This window comes from Bombina bombina, chromosome 2, assembly GCF_027579735.1.
Source record: "Bombina bombina isolate aBomBom1 chromosome 2, aBomBom1.pri, whole genome shotgun sequence".
NCBI lineage: Eukaryota > Metazoa > Chordata > Amphibia > Anura > Bombinatoridae > Bombina > Bombina bombina.
Window position 1 is genome coordinate 296,268,512 of NC_069500.1, and position 19,626 is coordinate 296,288,137.

The window sequence follows — 19,626 nt, forward strand, 5'->3', positions numbered from 1 at the left end:
AGTGAATGTAAATTTTTAAGTTATTCAACATAAATATTGCTTCCTAATAACTCTATTATTGATACCGCATTCTGATTTTCTTAAAATATTCAAAATATAACATGATATTTTATTATTCAACTTAGCTCCATTTTCAGTCAGAGCTCCTCCCATCCATTACTTCCCTTCTTTTCTTCGCATAGCGTATAGAGCGGTCCCACCCACTCTGACGTATTAGCAAGGCGTGTTCACGATAGCTCATTTTTGTGCGCATGCGTTTCCAATTTCATGCCGAATATGCGCATGCGTTTACATTTTACTTCCAAAATTGCGCATGCGTTGATAAGCAATGGTTGATAAACAAAACACGCTTTTTATGTGCATGCTTACAGCGCGTACGTGCAGCGCTTTGAAATCCAAATGAAGTTTGTTTACGCATGCGCATAGAAATTATATTTGTTTAGTCAACTGTCAATCAAAGTACTAAACGTGGAACAAAATGGCGGGCGGAGGTAGAGAGCAAGACGATTATAAAGAGATAAGTATATACATCAATATAATATAATGTTTTAAAAAAAACGATGACTTAAACTTATGCTATTTTTGGGAGATAAATCAGTTTGCATTGTCTACTATGAGTGACTTTACATCCACTTTAACTGAATAGTATGTTCAGCAATTCAGCATCAGTTTAATCAGCACAATTCAGATTTTTTTTTATCTAGTTGAATTAAACATCGTTACTTGTTACGTAATCTTAGTATAGCTTCAGAATTGTTATCAGTTAGTCTTTTTAATGTAAAGCATTTGTTTGTGGCTTCTACATATCCCTTGGAAAACAAACAGTCATTATTAAAGATTAGACAATTATATACATATAATATTTTTATATTTGGCTATCACACTTAGTACTATCATTCCTAAGGGAGTTCTTAAGTCCCAACAAGATTTGGTGTTAGACAGAAATCAGTCGTTTCCGCACTCTCTAGGTCCTTACCTGGTTATTTCTATCACCCATATCCTTGGGTAACTTGTCTGTAATTCTAAATAATACATTGGTTTAATAGCTTGTATTTCCATATATATCAGACAGCATTAACACACAAGGATGATTGTATCTATAGGGACATAAAGCAGAATACAAATCTGATATATTTGCACCAGTCGTGTCCTCATTCCACTTGGGTCTTCAGAGCTTGGTACTGCCTTTACCAATGCCCCGGTTCATTCCTCTTTAATGGAGCCAGAAAACTATCCCGGTGATTCCAACACTCTTTACAAAGACAAACATTTCTTATGCCTGAATTATAGTATTACACATATTCACCAACATTTAAATATTGCTTCACTTGTGATTTAAACATAGAAACAAAGAATTGTTTGATGGTAGAAAAGAACCAAAAAGTCCCATCAAGTCTACCCATATTAGATGTTACTGTTTTCTTAGGATAACCTTATGCATGGCCCAGGTAATTTTTAATTCCTATTTAATAAAATAAAACAACATATGAATTAGAGAGATTTGCAGTTTTGGATAATATTTTCATCACTCTGTCCGAATCCTGTTATTCTATGCAGCTGCAGCTGATCTTTTTGGATAGAGAAACTGGAGAGGCCATTACCGCAGGTGCGATATTGCAATATTACAAGTTGAAAGTAAATGCACAATCTAAATGTGCACTTGTCTGGTTAGCGCAAGTGAAGACCTTGAGGCCAATTTAACAAAGGTCTTGCGGACCTGATAAGACAGTGTGGATCAGGTCCGCAAGACCTCGCTGAATGTGGAGAGCAATACGCTCTCCATATTCAGCATTGCACCAGCAGCTCACAAGAGCTGCTGCTGGTGCAACGCCGCCCCCTGCAGACTCGCGGCCAATGGGCCACCAGCAGGGAGGTGTCAATCAACCCGACCGTACTCGATCGGGTTGAATTGCGGCGATTTCTGTTATCCTGCTCAGACTCGCCAGAAACACGGCCCTTCAAGCTCCATTCGGAGCTTGATAGATAGGCCTCATAGTGTAAAGGGTTAGAGCTAAAAATGAATGTGCACCAAACACAAGTTAAATACATTAAAATAAATTGTTACACTCATATACACTATCTAATAAAAATATTCATATAAACATTAATTTAAAAATTATATAAGTGTTAAAAGGTATATGGTGTATGACAAGGTGTTTGAAATGAAAGGACTATATTGTTTATATATATATATATATTTATATATATATATATATATATATATATATGTGTGTGTGTGTGTGTCTAAATATGTGTGTGTGTGTGTATATATATATATATATATATATATATATATATATATATATATATATATATATATATATATATAAAATCCAGTGAAAAAGAACCAGGCACCCACCGGATTTAAACATCAAATTATTTTAATCCAAAATCGTGACGTTTATGGGTTTCATCCCCGTTTTCAGACTTACATAGTAAGTTACTATGCAAGTCTGAAGACGGGGGTGAAACCCCGAAACATCACGATTTTGGATTAAAATAATTTGATGTTTAAATCCGGTGGGTGCCTGCTTCTTTTTCACTGGATTATTACCACTGCTGCTGAGCACCCCGGTCATCAGAGAAATTGTGAGTGCTAATATATATATATATATATATATATATATATATATATATATATATATATATGATACCTTAAAACATGAATACTCATTTTAAGCAATTTTAATATTTTATAATGAGTTTTATTGTGTATTTACTGTATAAATATGTAACATTCCAATGTTCTTCACATAGGAGAAAATGTTTTATATATATAAAGGGATAGATGTATATATTTAAAAATATAAATATATATATATATATATATATATACATAGATAGATATATATATATACAGTATATATATATATATACATACATATATATATATATATATATATTTAGTTTATTTTTTAAATCATCTATGTGAAGAACATTGGAATGTAAAATATGCATAACTACCTTTGACTAGTTGGTCTAACGCAGTGTTGGCTACTTGTTAGGGTTTTTTCATTAGCAGTGGCTACCATCTTGTGGAACTCTCTACCTCGCTCCACAAGACTCTCGCCTAGTTTTGAAAGCTTCAAGCGCTCCCTAAAGACTCTACTGTCCAGGGATGCATACAACCTATGCTAACCTTACTTTATACCAGTTCCACTCCTCCATTGCAATCCCCTGAACCCCCTTAGCATGCAAGCCTAAGGGTCCAGCTGTTTGTAGATCACCTTCTTAAGAGCTGACTACAACAGTGCAACTCTTGGCAGGGCCCTCTAACCATTTGATCCCTTTAATTGTTTTGTTGTACTCCCCCTTTGTTTATAGCGCTGCGGAATCTGTTGGCGCTCTACAAATAACCGATAATAATAATAATGATAACACGCTCCATTAAAGTCTATAAGGAGAAGAAGTTAACATGATTGTGATATCTTAAAGTTAGTGCGCATCGGGTTTCACTCACAAGCAAAACATTTACTTTCAACTTGTAATACGAAATAGCAAAATAGTGCGCCAGTTGTAATCCAGCCCATAGGGAATATGGTTAGTTGTGATATACACAATTAAATAAATGTGGCAATTTTTTATAGCATCAGAACAATAGTAAAATACTTGTTGGGTGGCAGTAAATGACTGGATTTTGTGGTTGTCTTCAAGATTTTTCGCTCTGATTACTTAGTTGTTCTGTGTAGCCTATTTGAAGTGATATAGTCTCAGTTAAATGTGTGGTATGGAAAATGAATTTGTGGATATTGCCAAATATGAGCTTTGTTAATATTTGCCAGATACATGCAAAACATATGAGTTGCAGCTCAGTTACTATAAGATCTTGTCTTGAGAATATTTGTTGTTGCATTGCAAGCAAAAGGGTAATCAGTGTTTTTTCTAGTACCATGTGTACCAATTGTAAGTACATTTACAACAACATGGGGTTTCTGTAAAGCGTCTTGAAATTACCTCAGTGTCAATAAAGAAATCATAAAATCTGTGTAACTTAGAGCCAAATACTAAATGTATTGGAGAGACACATTTTGAAATCCCAAGTTTATTTAATTTAACCCTGTTTTAGTAGAAATGTAAATCTAGAGCACATAAATGAGGAGAATGGCCATTTAGACAACAATCAAGACCCTTAGGTGTTTGCATGATGGATAAAATTACTTTGGGTTAATTCTCATTGTAAAATTTGAATTTTACAATGAAAATGTGATTCAGGACTGTAGAGCTATTCCCTTTAGTCTATCTTTGTATGATGCACAATATCAGAGACAATGATATAAGTATATACAATGGTTTAGATCTTAAGAAACCCAGATGCCATGAGCCACTGGTATCTTAACATTAGACCCCGGTGCCCTGGTTTAGAGTCCTCAAGACACCCATGTGTCCTCCCCACCTTCCCCTTCTGGCCCCTACATCTATCTATCTATCTATCTATCTTATCTATCTATCTATCTATCTTGATCTAAATTTGTCGAACCCTGCAATAGTGAGTTACCCTGGGCATTTCAAATATTCTATGTTGTATACTGTACTTTGAAACGTTCATTTGTTTCAAACCTATATCAGTTATTTAAGAAACACTGGAAAATTATTACAGAATGGACTTCTAGACTTTCAAATTTGAATGTGCCAAAAGTAGGTCCCAAAGTTGAATATTGAGTGTGCAGATAGTAATGGAAAAGGCAACTCATTGCCTGCTACCTGTTCCTATTTTGTTTTAAATGCTTATTTTCTCTCCTTAACCTCTCTCTCTGTGCTCTGCAAAGAACAATGTACATGTAAACGAGATACAACCCTGTAAATCCAGGACAAGGTGCACCGATGAGGTCTGGGGTGCTACAGAAATCATTTGGGGTGCATAGCATCTGACATGGTGCAGACTACACTTTTCTTGTTTTCTGCGTCACAGGCCTTCAGAATATGCATTAATCTCAGATGCACAGAGCCTACTAGCATATGCTTGTGGACGCCACATGCCAAGAGATTTCCAAACGTGTAATCATTTTTCTCAGAGTCAAAATGCTTCTAGGTGCACTGCTGTACATTTCAAATGTATGTTCCTTTAAATGAACATCAATTTGAATTAGGCATGTGCATTGAATTAGGCACACTGCAGAACCTACCTTAGTATGCTCTCATGGGTAGGTGCTAAGGGGTTGATTTATCAAGCTGCGGCAGACAGGGGCGCACATACGTGCCCCTGTCCACCGCAGCTAGCCTCTGGCGGGCTGAATTCCGCATTGCACACGAGCGCTATTTTGCACTTGTGTGCAATCGTGTCCCCTGCCTGTGCACAGCCAGTCATGCGCAGGCAGGAGCTGCCAATCTCCCCGGTCAAACGAGACCAGGGAGATTAAAATTTGCCACCTAAGAGGTGGCAAAAGGTTAGGAAAGCAGCGGTCTAATGACTGCTGCTTGTTAAATAGGGACTGCAGGTTCTCTTGTGAGAACTTGCAGTTGTAAGGGTTGTGAAGCCTGCCGAAGGCTTTCATAAATCGACCCCTAAGTCTGAACAAAGGACACCAAAAGAAATAGGTCAATTTGACAATACAACTAAACCAAAAATTGTGTTTAAAACCGAACAATCAGGAATGTTTAATTTTGATTGCCATGCCCCTTTAAGGAAATGTAATTTTTAGCATATCTCTTATTTTTGCTGATGATTTTTATATGCTTGTTATATTGCATTTTGTCTTTCTCATTTATACTTAAAGCTTATACTTATCATTTTTAATGCATAGATTCATTATGAAGCCAAAGTGTACACTTATCTTTTTAAATTCCTATACAGGTAGATTACCAGTTGTGTGTTCGTCTTTTAATGCTGGAGAAGTGGTCATTTAAACATTAAAACAGCAATGCAGCCATCTTAACGGTATAGCTGTACTGCAAGCCTTTTATCCTGTAGCGCAATGTCAGTCCCGCACTCGAAAAAATTACGTTTTTTCATGGGACTTCTATAGCGCTGCCATAACGCGTTTTGCGTTGAGGCTAAAAAGCTTGCATTCCAGCCTATACCGACAAGATCTATACCGCCATCTGAGAGCAGTAGTTATGAGTTTTACGCAACAAAACTGTTACATAAAACTCATAACTAAAGTGTTACAAAGTACACTAACACCCATAAACTACCTATTAATCCTTAAACCAGGCCCTCCCGCATAGCAAATACTATATTAAAGTTATTAACCCCTAATCTGCTGCTACTGACATCGCCGTCACTAATAAAAATTATTAACCTCTATTCCGCCACTCCCCAACATCGCCGCCACTATACTAAAGTTATTAACTCCTAAACCCCGGCACTCCCGCATCACAAACACTATTTAAATATTATTAACCCCTAATCTGCCGTCAGCCCACATCGCCCCTACTATACTAAAGTTATTAACCCCTAATTCCGCCACCACTATAATAAACCTATTAACCCCTAAACCGAAAGCCCCCACAACGACATATACTAAATAAACCTATTAACCCCTAAACCGAAAGCCCCCCACATCGCAATAAACTAATTTAAACTAGTAACCCCTAAACCTAACACCCCCCTAACTTTATATTCAAATTACAATTTCCCTATCTTAAATTAAATTAAAACTTACCTGTCAAATTAAAAAAAAACTAAGTTTAAAGTAACAATTAAACTAATATAACTAGGGTTGCACCGATACCGATACTAGTATCGGTATCGGTACCTATACCAAGTATTTGCATGAGTACTTGTACTCGTGCAAATGCACCGATACTTATACCGATACCTCCAAGTATTTGCATGAGTACATGTACTCGTGCAAATGCACCGATACTTATACCGATACCTCCACTTCCTACCCATATGCTATCTTGTGGCGTTTTTTCAAACTGCATGTTCCCATTTCATTTTAAGCTGAAGTGGAGACTAAACTAACTTTTACTACTGTTCTGCCAATACAAATTGCTGTTATTTGTATTATTGTAGGAGAGATCACTGTACCTCGTTCAGACAAACCCCTGAAGTACTGGTCAGTTAATAAACTGAGATTTCCAGCTCTGGATAAAATGGTCCAAAAATATCTTTCTGCTGAACATGCAGAGAGGCTTCTGTTCTGTTCCTTAAAAAGAACTTGCCAGTACTTTTGAAAAATTATTCTAATTGCTAAATTGCCTTTTTTTACTGCTAGTTCTCATCTTGCACAATGATGTTCAAAACATACTGTTCTCTGAGGAACATCCATAGGTTAGCTTATATAATTGCAGGAAGAGTACTCATGGCAAAAATTTAGTTAATTCCAATGAACACTCATCCTGCAATTATAGGACTAGATTTAGATTACATTTGATTGGTAAGCTTTATCAATACTTTGTTCACATTTCCAACTCCATAGACTTTAGCATAGCATTGGTAAAACTTACCAGTCAAATGTAATTTAGCCAATAGTGTTGTTCCCCATGATTAAACAGTGCACTGTTCTATTTTTACTATTTTTCTATTTTGTTACTGTATTGCACTTTAGGTTGGTTGTGATTTTATATTTGTTATTTGTTGTTATTATTAATATATTTTATTGTAATATTTTTATTTATAAACATGTTCTGTGAACTTGCATTTTAGGTTGGTTGTGATTTTATATTTGTTATTTGTTGTTATTATTAATATATTTTATTGTAATATTTTTATTTATAAACATGTTCTGTGAACTTTATGACAAATAAAACTGTTTTATTATTTCATAATGTCTTTTAAGTTACAGTCCTTCATAATTATAAAGAAGGAATCTTAAATAATTAGTCTGTATTGTGCTTGGTTAACTGTCACATGACATTAAAAAAAAATGTATCAGTAATTGGTATTGGCGAGTATTTGAAAACAAGTATCGGTACTTGTACTCGGTCTTAAAAAAAATGGTATCGGTGCAACCCTAAATATAACTATTTAACTAAAATTAAACTAAATAACAATTAAATAAAACTAAAATACACATTAAAAAAATCCTAACACTACTCTAAAAATTACAAACTATCTAATTATAAAAAATAAAAAATACTAAATTACAAATAATAACAAACACTAAATTACGAAAAATAACAAACAAAATAATAAAAAATAAAAAAGAATTACACCTAATCTAATAGCCCTATAAAAATATAAAAGCCCCCCAAAAATAAAAAAAAACCTAGCCTATAATAAACTACCAATAGCGCTTAAAAGGGCCTTTTGTAGGGCATGGCCCTAAGTTAAACAGCTTTTACCTGTAAAAAAAACTACAAAGACCCCCTCAACAGTAAAACCCACCACCCAACCAACCCCCCAAAATAAATAAAACCTAAGCTACCCATTGCCCTGAAAATGGCATTTGTATGGGCATTGCCCTTAAAAGGGCATTTAGCTATTTTGCATTGCCCTGGAAAGGGCATTTAGCTCTTTTTTTACGAAAAGCCCAAACCCTAAACTAGCAAAAAAAAACACCCAAAAAACCTTAAAAAAGCCTAACACTAACCTCCGAAGATCCACTTACAGTTGCTGAAGTCCCGCTTGAAGGATCTTCTTCCCAGTGGCTCCATCTTCATCCAGGCGGCTCCATCTTCATCCAGGCGGCAGGCGGCTCCATCTTCATTCAGGCGGCATCTTCTACCTTCATCCCGGTGGAGCAGAGCTGATTTGAATAGCCAATAGAATTTCAGTAGCTTTCATCCTATTGGCTGATTTGAACAGCCATTAGGAGTTCAGTAGCTCTCATCCTATTGGCTGATTTCAATTACCAAAATCAAATCACCCAATAGGAATGCAAGGGACACCATTTTGAATCGCGTACCTTGCATTAAAGATTCAGTAATACAGCGGGGACCGTATGAAGAGGATGCTCCGCGCCAGATGTCTTCATGATGGACCCACTCCGCGCCGCCGGGATGAAGACAGACGATGCCACCTGGATGAAGATGGAGCCGCCGGAATGAAGATCCTTCAAGTTGGACTTCAGCAACTGTAAGTAGATCTTCGGGGGTTAGTGTTAGGATTTTTTAAGGTTTTTTTGGGTGTTTTTTGTTTTTGTTTAGGGTTTGAGCTTTTCTTAATAAATGCCCTTTTTCGTAAAAAAGAGCTAAATGCTCTTTTAAGAGCAATGCCCATACAAATGCCCTTTTCAGGGCAATGGGTAGCTTAGGTTTTTTTAGATAGTTTTTTTTTATTTTGTGAGTTTGGGGGTGTGGGGGTTTGTAAGGTTAATGGTTCTTTGTAAAAAAATTTCAGGTAAAAGAGCTGTTTAACTTAGGGCAATGCCCTACAAAAGGCCCTTTGGTAGTTTATTCTAGATTAGGTTTTTTATTTTGGGGTGTTTTTTTTTTTAAAAATGGGTATTAGAATAGGAATAATTTTTATTATTTTTGATATTTTGTTTTTTATTTTGTGTAATGTTTTTATTTAGTTTTGGAGTGGGTTTTTATTTTTAGATTAGGGGCTGGGCATTTCATAAAAGAGCTGAATGCCTTTTTTAAAGGGACATTCTATACCATAATTTTTATTGTTTAAAAAAATAGATAATCCCTTTATTACCCATACCCTAGTTTTGCAAAACCAACACAGTTATATACATACACTTTTTACCTCAGTGATTATCCTGTATCTAAGCCTCTGCAAACTGTCCCCTTATTTCAGTTCTTTTGACAGATATCCATTTAAGCCAATCAAAACTGGCTCACTGGAACTTTACGTGCATGAGCACAGTGTTATCTATATGACACACATGAACTAACACCCTCTAGTGGTGAAAATTTGTTAAAATGCCCTGAGAGAAGAGGTGGACTTCAAGGGCTTAGACATTAGCATATGATCCTCCTAGGTTTAGCTTTCAACTAGAGAACAAAGCAAAATTGGTGATAAAAGTACATTGGAAAATTGTTTAAAATTACATTCTCTATCTGAATCATGAAAGTTTATTTTGGACTAGACTGTCCCTTTAAGGGCAGTAAAAAGAGCTGAATGCCCTTTTTAAGGCAATGGGTAGATTAGGTTTCACTTTATTTTTATTTTGTGGGTTTGGGGGGTGGGGGTTTGTATACTGTTAATGGGTGTTTTATTTTGTAGCAAAAGAGCTGTTAACTTTAGGGCAATGCAATACAAAAGGCCCTTTTAAGGGCCTACAAAATACCCTTTTAACGGCCCTTGGTAGTTTATTATAGATTAGGCTTTTTATTTTGGGGTGTTTTTTTTTTTTTTTTTTTTTAAACAGGGTTATAGAATAGGAATAATTTTTATTGTTTTGGATCATTTCGTTTGTTATTTTTTGTAATGGTAGTTTTTTTATTTTTGGTAATTTTAGTGTTTTTGATTTTTTGTAATGTTAGTTTTTAGTGTAAGGCAGCTTAGGTTTTATTTCACAGGTATGTTTGTATTTATTTTAACTAGGTAGTTAGTAAATAGTTAATAACTATTTACTAACTAGTCTACCTAGTTAAAATAAATACAAACTTACCTGTGAAATAAAAATAAAACCTAAGCTAGCTACAATATAACTATTAGTTATATTGTAGCTAGCTTAGGTTTTATTTCACAGGTAAGTATGTATTTAGGTTTAAATAGGTATTATTTAGTTAATAATTGTAACTTTAATTTAGCTCTATTTTAATTATGTTAAAGTTAGCGGGTGTTAGGGTTAGGGTTACATTAGGTTTAGGTTTGCGTTCGTTAAATTCCCTATAGCGCCCATAACTTGTAATTTACCTGATAGTGATTGCATTTCTTTTAGAAAGTGCAAACGTATATGTCATTAATGCACCCCTGCTTTCTGGCAAAGTTAATCAGCTTCCTAAATGCTTCTCCATTGAGAGACTTTATCAGCCTTGACCGCAAATTGACTTTATTGTCGGGAAGAAATGTTTTAGTATTGCACCAAAACAAGGCTCCACAGTATAGATATATATTTGGATACAAAATCACATTGTTTCACAATAAAGCCAAGATTTGTTAGATCCACTTGTTTTTCTGACCTTAAATGGACATCCATGTGTAACAATAAAATGCGTTTTTTTTTGTTTTTTTTTAGTGCATTTTTCTAAAACAAGATCCCATTTTCACTATATTTAACCCCTGCATAGTTTAGGTTAATCACCCAGTATGCTTCTGTGCAGTTTTAGAGCAGGACTCGGCAAGTGATTGGTGGATATGTAAATATGCAACTAGTGATCGTTTCATGATCCATGTCTAGTGGCAATTTATTGTATCTGGGGGTACAACCTTCAATATGTGTTTGACTCTTCTTCAGGAGTAAACCACATAGTTACGAAATGGATTCAATTTAAATATAAAACAAATAGAGCATCTCATTTTTAGATGTGTACATCCTTTTAATTCAAAGTTGGCTTTGATTAGAGATTTTGAATTATCTGCAGTGTGCTGTTCAGGTGCAGAAGGGGTTAATCCCACACAAAGGGGCACCAAGGGAAACATTAGATGGTTTAAAATTAAAGCATTTTATTATTGCATTAGAAAGTACCTTGAATTATTAAAGAGCTCTTTGTGTGTGCCAAACATACGGTTTGCTGGCCATATACAATACTTCTGTTCATACATTGGGTGCCAGTGTGATCGGCAGTTGGCTCATGAGCATACATTGGGCTCGATTTATCAAACTACGGCGGACAGAGGCGTACATTTGCGCCTCTGTCCCCCGTAGCTCGACTCCAGCGGACAGAATTCCGCTGGCAGAATTTAACATTGCACGCAAGCACTATTTTGCAATTGTGTGCAATGCCACCCCCTGCCAGCGCACAGCCAATCACACGTGGGCAGGAGCTGTCAATCTCCCTGGTCGGACGAGACCTAAGAGGTGGGTGAGAAGAGTGTAGGAAGCAGCGGTCTGCTGCTTGATAAATACGGACTGCAGGTTAGTCGTAGTGCATTAGAACGCTTGATAAATAATTAAAGGTGCATAAATCACCTTATTTGCTGCAGTTGTTTTTCTGTGGCCAAAAATTACCCTCCCCCCACCCACACAAACCCACACACACTTGTCTTATTTAGAGGAGTCAATAAGTAGCCACAGCTTGCCACTGTCATTTTTTAGAAGACCTTGCATTTTTTACATTTCATTATCTTATCTTCTTTGCTGAAACCAATAAGTGAAATAAATGTAACAGAGTTAGTCTTTTGAAGTCTGCATTGTTCATTTAAAATTCTCAGATATGAATAACTTACACATTTCAGAATTCATTTACACGAAAAGTGGGGGGAAAAAACAATGAAATTAACATTTTTAATAACCCTAAATAAACTTTTTATTTTACAATCTGAAGGTGGTTTATGGCGCTTATGCATTTTGGAGTAAGGGGTAATTCTCATAAATAAAAAATTACTTCATAGTGCTTTCTTTCAGTAACAACTTTATTAAAAGTTACAGAGTTAGCTTAGACAAAATAATATAGTAATGACTTAAACCATGGCAATATGCCTATTTCTCTCTTTTCATGTTTTTGTACAATCTGTATTTTCTTTTAGTACTGGATGCAGTTACTATTAATGGTTAATTTTTACTATTAACCATTTCATGTGTATTTCCAGAAATTATATGAAACTGTAGCAGATATATATATATATATATATATATATCTATATATATATATATATATATTTATTTACTTTTTTTTTACTTTTCCTGAATGACCCTTCAAATAAATTCAGCCAGCAACTGAGATTTGATTCAGCTGGTTTTAATAGATTGAAAACCATTGGGGTGCAGCATAGCTGACTTCAGTTATTTACATCCAAGTTGAAAAGCTTTATAACCACATATTATACCAGTCATTACCAGTTTTCCTTTTCCATATGACTTCATCAGGATTACATCTTGTATATGTGTTAGTTCAGCACTACTGCAAGCGTTAACCCCTTGCTCTATAGGAAATAACCACAGCCATCTCTGGTAAGAAAGGGGTTAAAGAGATTATGGATTTCAATTTCTCAAGTTTTTAATAAAGTGATCATATACTGCCTTTTCCCTGCTTGGTAATTAGCAGAGGACTCCAGTGGCATCTTGTGAAGCTCTAGATTTCTATTTAGATACAATATGGACTTTAGAAGAGCATTAAACACTTTTGGACTAGAATACAACAGGAGCGCAATTAATAGAGTAGCATTATCTTTCATGTGCCCTTGAACAAAGAATAACACACAGGGCAAGATTATATATGCAGCGTCGCCCGCAAAACCTGGTGACGCCAGTTTTTACGCGGTTTTGGTATCACATATACATATATTTCACCCGTCCCCTGGAATTTTTTCGCCCATAAGCTAACATAGAACTGCGTCACAAATCTGTATCACATATTCAGCGCAAGGACTTACGCGGCGAAAATTTAGAAATGTTACTCCATTTTCACCTTGCCACACATAGACAGGCGCAGCAAGCTTTACACTGAAAATGTGAGCACCGTAACTCCCTGAAAATATTTACTAACACCTAACACATGCGCAATATCTATCTACCTGTCAACCTCCAAACCCCACCACAATAACTAATAAAGTATATTAACCCCTAATATGCCATCAACCCACATCGCAATAAACCTTATAAAACTATTAACCCCTAATACGCCATTAACCCACAACGCAATAAACCTAATAAAACTATTAACCCCTAATCCACCATTAACCCAAAACGCAATAAACCTAATCAAACTATTAACCTCCAATCCGCTATTAACTCACAACGCAATAAACCTAATAAAACTTTTAACCCCTAATCCGCCAAACCCCCACAACGCAAATAACTAATTAAATTACTAAGCCCTCTAACCTAACACCCCCAAAATTAACCCCAATTAAAATTGAAAAATACTGTTACAATTAAAATAAAAAGCTAACATTACTTAAAAATAAAACAAATACAAAATTAAATAAATCTAAGATTACAAAAAATAAAAAAGTCTAACATTGCATAAAATAATAAACCAAATTATCAAAAATTAAAAAAAAAACACCCCCTAATTTTAATGGGCAATCATAAAAGAGCTAAATGCCCCTTTAAGGGCAGTAAAAAAGCTGAATGCCCTTTAAAGGGCAATGCCCATACAAATGCCCTTTTAGGGGCAATGAGTAGTTTAGGTTTTTTTAGTGTTAGGTTTATTTATTTTGGGGGGTTTGGTGGGTGGTTGGTTTTACTGTTAGGTGGGGAATTTTTTTTAAAATGCAAATGAGCTGTTTAACTTAGGGCAATGCCCTACAAAAACCCGTTTTAAGGGCTATTGGTAGTTTAGCATTAGATTGGGGGTGTTTTTATTTTGGGGGGGGGCTTTTTTATTTTCATAGGGATTAGGTTTAATTTTTTTATTTTGGATAATTTTCTGTAATGTTAGACTTATTTTATTTTTGGTAATTTTAACTTAATTTATTTTAATTTAATTTAATCTTTATTTTATTTTTTTAAATATTTTTCTAAATACTGTTAGGATTTTTTATTTTAATTATAATTTAGTATTTTATTGTTTTATGTAATTGTGGGTTAATTTAGTGGGTGTTAGGTTAGGGGGCTTAGTAATTAAAATAGTTATTTGCATTGTTGGGGTTTGGTGGATTAAGGGGTTAATAAATTGATTAGGGTACTTGCTTTGTGGGGGTTTGGCGGATTAGGGGTTAATAGTTTTATTAGGATTATTGTGTTTTGTGGGTTTGGCGGATTAGGGGTTAATAAATGTATAAGGTTTGTTGCGATGTGGGTTAATGGCGGATTAGGGGTTAATACAATTATTAGGTAGTTTGTGATGTTAGGGTTGGCGGATTTAGGGGTTAATACTTTTACTAGGTAGATCGCAATGTGGGTGAATGGTGGATTAGGGGTTAATACATTTATTATTAGTTGCGATGTGGGGGGATTGCGGATATAGGGGCTTTACGTGTCGGGTTTATTTTTGGGAGGCGGGTTAGACTTTTAAGGGAGATTTGATCATTATTTTTTTTTCTTAGGCGCCGGCAGTTTCTAAAGTGCTGTAAGTCACTGGCGACTCCAGAAATGTGTATTTACGCACATTTCTGGATATCGCTAGTTTATCCGATTTACGGCACTTTATGAACTGCCGGCGCCATATATGTGATACTTTGATGTGCAAGGTGAAATTACGGGCGTTGCGGATTTCAGCAGTTGCGCTAAAGCCTGTGCCGCATATGTAATCTCGCCCACATTCTGGTAACCAAAGTATCTTAACACAACCAAAACTTTTTAAGTGCTTTATACTTTTAATAGATAGCTCAGGGGGAGCTGATAGCCCTCTCATGGTGCTCGAATTATAAGTAGTAAGTTGTAAGTGTTGCTCGCAATCTACAAAACCACTGTTATACTGCTTTTTAAAACCTGAAGTAAACCATTATTATTAATACTATAGCACAGAACTACAAAAATAACTTGAGTGATGCCCAACATAAATTGTATCGTGCACCTCCATAGAAGTGTAATATGTGAGGAATTTAGTGCACTGTCATGGAGATGTTAACGCTCCCTAGGCTCAGGGACCGCTTGATATGTGCTGGAGATCATTTACATGTCCCTAATTGGTCACAGCAAAGGACATAAGGTAAACAACACACAAGAGGATTTTCAAGATGTGTCCTTGGACTGTTATATACAGCAAATTTTGGTAAATAAATGTTTTAGAATCATGTAAAACTGACATCTATTTTATATGCAAATTGTTTGCAACATGGTGATTCATTCCTGATGTAAAAAAAAAATGAATGTTCCTTTTAATTATATGTCCATTTTACTGGAAAGTGTATTTGTCTGGATTTCGTTATGGATGTAATTTTTTTTTTTTTAACAATTTATATTTTTCCATTATCTAAATTGCTAGTGTCTCTTTAGTGACTATTGTGTTATAGTCATCTCTGTTTCTGAATACTGGCATGGAATATAACTGTTCTTTGTTTAAAGGGACATAACCCTTTAACTGGCTCAAGTACTATATCTTGCTTATTTATAAAGCGTGTGTGAAATGCACTCTCGGCCTACGCACCACAGGCTTGCAGCATGCTCTTTCTGGCTGCCTTTGCTCCCCATAGAAAAGGAATGCACGCTGCTGATCTGTTAGTGTGTGCGGTCTTTTCCCTAAGGGAGTAATGATCTCTGGGAAGTGTGCACAGCAACATCGTCCCCGTGATATATTATGTAAGAGAGAGCTGTTAAGATGCATATTACACCCAATTTGTAGATGATAAACTAAGTCCCCTAAAGGGTGTCACATAATAAGATAAATGTTTAATCATATTCGTAAAGGGAAATTTTACTTAACATTTAAAAGCCTAATTTATTATTATTTCCTCTCCTTCCACTGTGGGTCAAGAGGGTATAACAGTCATTTTGAGCTGCATGCTGTGTGTAGTGCTTACATTCAGCTTAAGTTATTAGCTGCTGTGTCATGCTGGCGCATTGTAAATAAAGTTAGTTTATGGTGGCAGCAAGGGTTTTATAGTAATAACTAAAATTAAATACTTAGTACACAAAACCCTCTTTTTTTCTTTCATGATTCAGATAGAGCATGCAATTTTAAGCAATTTTCTTACTTACTCCTATTATACATTTTTCTTTGTTCTCTTGTTATCTTTATTTGAAATGCAGGAATGTAAGCATAGGAGCATCCCATTTTTGGTTCAGCACCTGGGTAGTACTTGCTGATTGATGGCTAAATGTAGAACCACATTCTGGAATTTGCAGCCACTACTAAATCTTGCTGTACAAGGAACAGATCTAGTTGAACTAGGCCACAATACGCCCCTGCCCCATGGTGACATGTTTTTCTATCACAGATGTTTCATGGGTCATTTTTGTAACAATTCCTTTTGAATTTAAGAAAAGATGGAATGAAGAAATCAATTATATTTAAAGGGACCAGCTTTGGAAGTCCAAATAAAACTTTTATGGCTTAGTTAGAGTATACAGTTTTAAAGGACCATTAAACTTGAGATTTCAACAACGCATAAAATATTTCATTTTTGCAAGTGAAACATTATTGCATTATACATTTATTATTTTTTTGTTGCCTTTTTCTGTAAAACACATCTTAAAATTGTGCTTCTTTCACTTTCTCCCAGGGAGGTTTGGGTTAATACTTTTAGGCAATTTATGTAAGCTTTTGTTTACTTCACCCTCCCTCTTAAGGTTCTCACCAGTGGATCATCAGTTTTTGCATCAACAATCATGATAGGAGAAGCATCCTTTGCAATTGTAACTAAGCTGAATCAGTGCTAAACCTCCTTATTGGAAGAGATAAGGGCAGGCTTCCGCAGTCTCTCGACTGCACATGCAAACAGAGTTTGTGCTATATTATTATTATTATTATCGGTTATTTGTAGAGCGCCAACAGATTCTGCAGCGCTAAATCTGTTATATCTGAGTATTACTTTGTGATTGGTTATCAAGGATTCGTTTGTTCTGGGGAACAGGGAAATCATTGAAATGATTAGACATAAAACAATACTACTCATTTGACAAAATAAAGCTGCAGTTTTCATTGCACAATTATTCTCTGAAATGAAGGTTCAGAATCATGTAGTTTAAAATTTGTTTTTACTAGTCCTTTAAATAACTTTCCAATTTACTTCTTCATACCTCGTAACATTTCCCAAAGGATTGCCAGGGGAAGATATTGATACTTGTGGGTGGGGCTGTTGTCAAAGGCATATGCTGGGAGGTGCTCAGGCAGTCCCTAATAAAAACTGTTTATTTGCCTTGACTAGAGTTGGGTTTGGAGGCTCTATTATCAATTTTACCTCATTCTCTTGGTATCATTTGTTGAAAGTTAGCTCCTTCCATGACAACATACTGAGGTAGGTTTAAGTGTGCATGTGTCAAGCAGTGTGTAAAGCAATGTTTAAAACAATATTTTTATTATTAGCTCCATAAATAATGAATCAGCAGATTCCGTATACAGCCGTGTACTATAAAGAAAAGCTAGAGAAGGGACACAGGGCAAAAAGACTGCAGAACCTTGCTCTCTAGAGAGCTTAAATTCTAAGTGATAATGTGATACCCATAGTGCTAATTTCACATGCACAATCCTGAGCCTACTTAAGTATTCTTTCATGGAAAGGAGATAATTTTTAACAAAAGGGACCAAGATAGAAAGGTAAATTTGTTAATAGAAGTAAATATGAAATATTGTATTTAATAGCATACTCTATCTGAAACTGAGTGATACTACCTGTACACCATTAAAATAGATTTTAGTTTACCCAGGGGCTGAGGAGGAATGTACAATTAATCACACTTCATCATGCCATCAGCCTATGCCAGTATGCAGCCTCTGATTGGCCACAAGCACCTAATGGTTAGTCATTGCCAGTGCCTTATGTGTTTGCAACAATGTTTATAACTGTTAGCAAACACTGCTGCAATATAGTGCCCAACACATGCACACTACTGAGAGTTCCCTCAGTATGCTCTCTAAGGAAGGAGCTAAGTTTCACCAACACATATTAAGATAATTAAATGTGACCGTAGAAGTAAATTAGAAAGTTATTTTTTTTTATGAAATGTTCTATCTTAATCATGAGTTTAATTTTGACTTTCATGCCCCTTTAATAACATAAACGGTAATCTGATACAGATTTTTTTTTTTAATGTGAACCATGTGGTTAAATATATCTTTGAAATTTATTGGTTTTGGATGTGCCTTTATTGCTTTTCTAATGTTGAAAGACTAGTAACACATGTCAAGCAAGATGGACGTCCCAGCTGCATTTAGTTGGTAGTGTGATACATGAGGAATAAGACTATTTTTCAAAAATGGTTTCACATACTGCAATGGAAAAATTTTCATTCTGCTCAAGCACTTCATCAGGCCGAAAGATAAAAGGCTGAATGATTTATTTAGTGAGTACAATGTAGGAGCTCTTTATCAGATTTATTGGCTGTATATGAGAAGCATTAGAAAGGTGACAGAAGCAATGACTGGTGATCATCGCTATGACAACACTAATTTATCTTTAATCTGTTTAAATAGAATGTTAAATAAATATGTTTAACTTTATTTTTATTGTGTAAACAACTTTGAGGATTTCAGTGTTTTCTATTTGCATATCTGTCTGGTCTGCCTCTGTTTTCTATAAATAAAATATCCAAATTCAGCAAACTTTATGCCCTGCAAATGGGTTAAATTTAGTCAAAGATGTGCTCCTGGGCAAGTTTAGTTGAGGATGCAGCTGATGAGCCAATCAAGAGCAGGCATACTTCTGTATGCTCCAGTCATTGGCCATATTCTCATATGGAGGAGAAGAATCTTTGACTGTATGTTTATCCCTTTTGAATGAGTTAAAAACATAATAATAGAAGGGATAAAAATAATGTTGTAACTAAACAGAACATTTTATTTTCACACAAGAAGTAAAGTAAAAGTTAATTTAAAATATCACTTTTTTATCCCAAGTCATCCCCTGACAGTGGAAGCAGGTCACTATTACTTAATTAACTGATTGGATGTCCAATACTATCTCAGTGAAAATATATCACCAAATGGTTAACTTCCAAATACATGCACATGATTCATTTAAATGTAATTGGGATGAATACCTTAAAGGGACATGAAACACTATTTTTTTCTTTCATAATACAGATAGACTATACAGTTTTAAATTATTTTCCAATGTACTTATATTTTTAATTTTGCTTC

The 19,626-nt window shown here is 35.2% G+C and overlaps 1 protein-coding gene across 5 annotated transcripts in view; it reads left to right on the forward strand.

The window, feature by feature from the left end:
* SNCAIP (synuclein alpha interacting protein) overlaps window positions 1-19,626 on the forward strand; it is a 462,588-nt gene that overhangs the window by 2,079 nt on the left and 440,883 nt on the right. For 3 of the 5 annotated variants that reach the window (XM_053701600.1, XM_053701605.1, XM_053701599.1), the window contains exon 1: window positions 17,690-17,785. The exons of the other annotated variants lie outside the window; for them this stretch is intronic. The gene's annotated coding sequence lies outside the window, so the exon portion shown is untranslated. Of the gene's footprint in view, window positions 1-17,689; window positions 17,786-19,626 lie in introns of those variants that run through there. 5 annotated transcript variants of the gene reach the window in all.